Below are 6791 nucleotides of genomic sequence, written 5' to 3'. Positions count from 1 at the left end.
AGGAGTGGTGTCCCTGCCCAAAGTTTGTGGAAGGCTGGAGAGGGATGGCACGAGACAAATGGCTTGGTCACTGTCTTCGGTCCATCCCCTCCAGGGTCCCTAGGGTTGGCCGCTGTTGGCAGACAGGCTACTGGGCTAGATGGACCTTTGGTCTGACCCAGTACGGCCATTCTAAGCTCAGGGCTCAGGGTCGGGGGTCTCAGTGGACCCCCTTGATTTTCATGCACACCTACTCCTGGGTGGCCAGGCTGGCAGCTCTCCTGCCCTAGACGGCCACTTTCCTGTGCCTAGTGCAGAGATCGTGGACGAGGTCCACGATGTCCGCACTAGCCCAGGAAGGTGCCCGCCTCTTGCGGTCCAGGGCAAGCTCTCGGGAGCTGCCAGCCTGGTCCCGGGAAGAGGGGGTGGGCTGGGGGACATCGGGTGGGTGGCTCTGTGCCGTGCCAGGTGCAGGGTCTGCTAGCTGGGTGCTGGCAGGCTTGCACCTGGCACGGGCACCGTAGCCAGCCCGTGCCCCTTTAAGGGGTCCGGGGCCGGGAGGGGGGCATAGAGTTTCCCTGGTGTTGGCCAGAGTGGCCACCAGGGAAACCTGGGGAGGGCTAGCCTCCCACTAGTTCGAACTAAAGGGCTACACAGCCCTTAGTTCGAACTAGCTAGTTCGAACTAGGCGTTAGTCCTCGTAAAATGAGGTTTACCTAGTTCGAACTAAGCGCTCCGCTAGTTCGATTCAAATTCGAACTAGCGGAGCGCTAGTGTAGCACCTATTAAAGTTAGTTCGAACTAACGTCCGTTAGTTCGAACTAACTTTGTAGTGTAGACATACCCTGAAGGAACTGGGCTTGTTTAGTTTGGAGAGGGGACATGAGAGCGGTTTTCAGGTTTCTAACAGGGTGTCACAGGGAGAAGGCAGAAAACTTGTTCTCCTGGGCCTCTGAGGACAGGACAAGAAGCAATGGGCTTAACCTGCAGCAAGGGAGGTTTAGGTTGGACATTAGGGAAAACTTCCTACCTGTCACGGTTGTTAAACACTGGAATAAGTTGCCCAGGGAGGTTGTGGAATCCCCATCGCTGGAGATATTTAAGAGCAGGTTGGACAGACGCCTGTCAGGGATGGTCTAGATGGTGCTTGGTCCTGTCGTGCAGGCAGGGGACTGGACTCGATGACTCTCGAGGTCCCTTCCAGTCCTAGTGTTCTAGGGTTCTATGATCACTCCTCACATGACATGGTGGTGACACAAACGGAGGCACCTGGGCTTAGAGCCACGATACCATTTACCCTCCTAACAGTCATGGATGTAATGGAAGTGAGTGACCTCAGTACTGAGGTTTGTCCGGGCCCACAGAGTCTGGCAGACAGATAGGCCGGCAGGCAGACAGGCAGGCAGGCAGGCAGACAGACAGAGAGTCTGGCTGGCAGACAGACAGGCCGACAGGCAGGCAGATGTGTGTCCTTGTAGCTTCCCACTCTGCAGTCCATCTGCTGGAGCCATCGTACCCGCTACTGTGATGGCGCGTTGGGGTTTTCCCGTCTCCTGCACCCCCGTAATGGCACGGACAGACTCCACCAGCCAGTAGAACAGAGGGAGTTTATTGCTTCTCCAGGATACAGCACAGCACAGATGTCATCTGGTTCCAGGGCAGGCCTAGGATGCCTCAGCCCCCCTTGAGATGGGGGAGACTAGGCCCCTAAGTTCCAGCCCGTTGCCTAGGCTGCTTCCTCCATGATACCAGACAGAAACCCAACTAACGTACTTCCAGCCCTGCCCCCAGCCAGGGCTCCACTCCCCTTCTTCCCATTGTTCCGCTCCCTGGGAGATAACTGGTCAGACAGGTTCTTAGCCCCCTTGCATAATGACTCATCCCCTGCCCTGCTGGGCCGTGCTGCAGCCAGTGGGGGTCACCCACAGCCCAGCCTAGCAACGAGCAAGGTACCCCCCACTATGTCACAGCTGCCCTGTCTCGGCCCAGAGGCTGATGCCGGGGGATGATGCAGGGAAATGCACTTGGCCTCCGCTGGCGTTGTTCTGGTCCCTGGTGCCTCAGAGCTTTGCCCCAGGGAAGGGTAGTTGGGGGATTCCTGGGCACCTTCCCTGGGGCCACTTCCCGGGAGCACAGCTTTGTGCTCAGCAGCGCCAGCCATGCAGGCCCCACTGGCTCTGGCCCCACCCAGAGGGCTCCCTGCTGTGGCGCTTTGCACAGAACCCCCCTCTGAGGAACTCTCTTTCCCTGGGGCTGGGACGGCTCTGGGGAGTGTCTTGTGCAGCAGAGACAGGTGGACAGTGGGGGACGGGTGTCTCCCGCACAGTTTCCTCGGGCTGCCACAGGCCTGGGCCAGGAGGGGCTTGTGAAGTCAGAGGGGAGCACCTGGCCCCTGGTTTCCGTCTGAGCCAGGAGCCAGGGTTCAGCGCCCCAGCAGTACCAGCACGTGACGGTGCATGGGCCCTGCGGGGAACGTACCGCCTGGCCCGAGGAGTGGCTAGTGAGCCAGCAAGGGCACTGGGGCCCTCTGCCAGAGCTGTCCGGCCTGTTTGCGTCACATCTCTTCCGCGTGCTGGCATGTGGCCTGCGTCAGGGCTCTTTGCACCGGGGAGCAGCAGAGGGGCTGGAGCTGCCGCCCGGGGATGGAAAGCGCCCGTCCCCCCCAGTCTGGGGCAGACCCGGGAGCCGAGGCCCCTGGGCAGTGCAGGAGCAAGCTGGGCAGAGGAAGAGCTTGCTGGCTGAAGCTGTGGGAACAGAGCTTGGAAAGAGATTTTCAGGTGTCCCAGGCCATCCGCCAAGCGGGACTGACCCGCCCCCCTGGCAGAATGGCAGCTGCTCAGCGAGGTGCTCCAGCCTCACCATGCTCAGTGCAAGGCACCGGCTCACCCCACAGCTCCTACTGGGCTGGGGAGCTGAAAGCACTGTGGCAGGATGGCCTTTGGGCCTGGCTGGCACGAGTGGGCAGCTTTATACCAGGGGAAGTAAAGGCTCCGTTTCGAGTCATTAAGGAAAGAAAATCTCCACCGGCACCCTTGGGATGAGGCCCCTGGCTTGTCCCAAGATCTGCTCAGCAGTCGCCCTTGGCACACACTAGTGGGGAGAGGCACAGAGCATGTGGTCACATCCTCCTCCCCGTGCGAAACGTGAGTTTGAGTGCAAAGCAAGAGGCTGAGTTCACGGTTACCCGCTGGCCACTCGCAGAAGCGCCAGGCTTTGCACTCACATCTGAGCCCAGGAAAAGTTTGAGCCTTTAGCTATCATCTTTGGAAATCATGGAAGCCAGGAGAGATTCCAGAAGACTGGAAAAGAACAAATCTAGTGCCCATCTATAAAAAGGGAAACAAGAAAAACCCAGGAAACTACAGACCAGTCAGTTTAACTTCTGTGCCAGGAAAGATAATGGAGCAAGTAATTAAGGAATTCATCTCCAAACACTTGGAAAATAATAAGGTATCAGCCAGCATGGATTTGTACAGAACAAATCATGTCAAACCAATCGGATAGCTTTCTTTGATAGGATAACCAGTCTTGTGGATAAGGGAGAAGTGGTGGATGTAGTATACCTAGACTTTAGTAAGGCGCTTGATATGGTCTTGCATGATATTCTTATCAATAAACTAGGCAAATACAACTTAGATGGGGCTACTATAATGTGAGTTCATAACTGACTGGATAACCATTCCCAGGGTATGTTTAGACTACATGCCTTTTTCACCAGAGGCATGTAAATTAGACTACCCGACATAGTCCATGAAGCGGGGATTTAAATATCCCCGGCTTCATTAAAATAAAAATGGCTGCCGCATTGTGCTGGCTCAGCTGATCGTTGGCACAGTACGGCAGTCAAGACGTGGATCGGTCAACAGGGGAAGCCTTTGTCGACCGCTCCTATAAACCTTGTTTCACGAGGTGTAAGGGAGCAGTCAACAAAGCTGTTCCCTGTTGACTGATCCACGTCTGGACTGCCGCACTGTGCCAACGATCAGCTAAGCTGGCACAGCATAGCAGCCATTTTTATTTTAATGAAGCTGGGGATATTTAAATCCCTGCTTCATTGACTATGTCAGGTAGTCTAATTTATATGCCTTTGTTGCCAGAGGCATGTAGTCTATACTTACCCCCACAGAGTAGTTGTTAACAGTTCACAATCCTGCTGGAAAGGTATAACAAGTGGGGTTCTGCAAGTGTCTGTTTTGGGACCGGTTTCAATATCTTCATCAACGATTTAGATACCAGCATACAGAGTACGCTTATTAAGTTTGCAGATGATACCAAGCTAGGAGGGGTTTAAACTGCTTTGGAGGATAGGGTCATAATTCACAATGATCTGGACAAACTGGAGAAATGGTCTGAGGTAAACAGAATGAAGTTTAATAAGGACAAATGCAAAGTGCTCCACTTAGGAAGGAACAATCAGTTTCATACATACAGAATGAGAAGCGACTGTCTAGGATCGAGTACAGCAGAAAGGGATCTAGGGGTCATAGTGGACCACAAGATAAATATGAGTCAGCAGTGTGATGCTGTTGCAAAAAAAGCAAACATGATTCCGGGGTGCATTAACAAGTGTGTTGTGAGCAAGACACGAGAAGTCATTCTTCTGCTCTACTCTGCACTGGTTAGGCCTCAATTGGAGCATTGTGTCCAGTTCTGTGCATCACGTTTCAAGAAAGATGTGGAGAAATTGGAGAGGGTCCAGAGAAGAGCAACAAGAATGATGAAAGGTCTAGAGAACATGACCTATGAAGGAAGGCTGAAAGAATTGGGCTTGTTTAGTTTAGAAAAGAGAAGATTGAGGGGGGACATGATAGCAGTTTTCAGGTGTCTAAATGGGTGTCATAAGGAGGAGGGAGAAAACTTGTTCATCTTGGCCTCTGAGGATAGAACAAGAAGCAATGGGCTTAAACTGCAGCAAGGGAGGTTAAGGTTGGACATTAGGAAAAAGTTCCTGCCTGTCAGGGGGGTTACACACTGGAATAAATTGCCAAGGGAGGTTGTGGAATCCCCATCTGTGGAGATATTTCAGAGTAGGTTAGATAAATGTCTATCAGGGATGGTCTAGACAGTGCTTGGTCCTGCCATGGGGGCAGGGGACTGGACTCGATGACTCTCGAGGGCCCTTCCAGCTCTAGTTTTCTATGATTCTGTGAAGTCCCAGAGCTTTCTGTAAAAATGGCAGCCCCATTATAACCCCCTAGAGGATGGTTTAAAACCTACACAACCCGTCTGATCTCTGTTGCATCCTTTGGATTTTTAGAAACATTTCTGTGGGACCCCATTCTCTGTCTCTCCACCTCAGTGTCTTCTCACCCCCATTACGTTATAAAGGACGTATCTGTGGTGTGGTTTGGCGTAGCGGGGGGCTGTCTGCTCTGTGACCCGGAGCCCCCATGCGCTGGGATGGGAGATTCTCAGTGACTCTCCCAAATGTGGATTAACCCAGACGCCCAGGCTCAGCCTCCCAGGGAGAGACAAAGCGAGGAGGGTGGAGACCAGCACCTGGCTGGGGGGCCGGGTGGAAGAGAGTTTTAGTTTCTGTCTGGAATCATGGAGGAAGCAGCCTAAGCAACAGGCTGGGATTTAGGGGCCCAGGCTCACCCATCTCAAGGGGGGCTGAGGCATCCTAGGCCTGCCCTGTAACCGGATTATATCTGTGCTGAGCTGTATCCTGGAGAAGCAATAAACCACCTCTATTCTACCGGCTGGTGGAGTCTGTTCGTGCCATTACGGGGGTGCAGGAGGTGGGGGAACCCCGACGCGCCATCACAGGAGGCATATGCCAAAGCTGCGCCCATTTCCATTTCCAGACTCTCCGTTTCCAAGGGCTAGGCTCACGAATCAGGGCCGCCAATGGTGACCTGTGCCTGGGACAGGGAAAGTGCAAATGCATGTTTGGCGCACACAGAAACATGCCGACTTGCTGAGCAATTGGCCTTTGGCGTTCAGGTCACTGTGTCCCACAAGGAGCTTTGAGACACGCTTCAGAGGGATCCCAACATGCTTCAGAAAAGCCTCTTTCCATTTTCTGTACGTGCGTTGAGCATCGAACTGCAGCTCCCGTGCACTCGGAGCTCGCCGCAGCTCTCCAAAGCACTGCACTAAGGCGCTCTTGCAGCCTGACTCCGGGGACGCGAGAAGAGGGATTCCCGCCTTCGCGGACAAATCCCAGCTCCATTGCGGTGCCAAAGTGGATCCTGCATAATGCACAGCCCCCGAGCAAGACAGAGGCTGGAGCTGAAATCAGTTGGGAGCGGTCGGGCGAAGCAGCTGGCACTGCAGCTTTCTCCTGTCAAGACTCATCGTCGTCTTCTCCCTCTCTACGGTGCCCCGGGTGGGGAGGGCGCCGACCCCCCTTCCACCTTTGCCGTCACACAGAGCCCTGGCTCGGCGCCAGACTGCGCACCACTATTTCCAGTGCCAAGGGCTCCCTCTACCCAGACAATGCCCCCAGCAACCCTTGTGCATGTCAGGCTCAGGGTCGGGGGGGCCAGTCCTGCTCTGGTGGCTGACTCGGCCGAGCAGCCCCTGCTGCACCAGGTGCTGTGGTTGCTCTGGCAGGCCTGGGTCTTTCTCCCACCGTGTGATCAGGGCTGCCAAGACGCGCCACTAAACCTTTGACTTCCTCAAAGGGGAAGTTGCTCTGCGGGATGCACGGATGCACCCCAAAGCTGAGTCAGGAGCCCAGTGTGCGCTCACTGCGCGCCCATTCGAAACAGCAGCTGCCCCTGGCCACCAATACACCAGCAGAACCGCTCGTCCTTATGTGCCATCAGCCTGTAGCCCTCCAACCGTGCCTCATGTCCTGCTCGCAA

Source organism: Pelodiscus sinensis, chromosome 4 (assembly GCF_049634645.1).
Source record: "Pelodiscus sinensis isolate JC-2024 chromosome 4, ASM4963464v1, whole genome shotgun sequence".
Classification (NCBI taxonomy): domain Eukaryota; kingdom Metazoa; phylum Chordata; order Testudines; family Trionychidae; genus Pelodiscus; species Pelodiscus sinensis.
Note: the sequence above shows the minus strand (reverse complement) of the source record.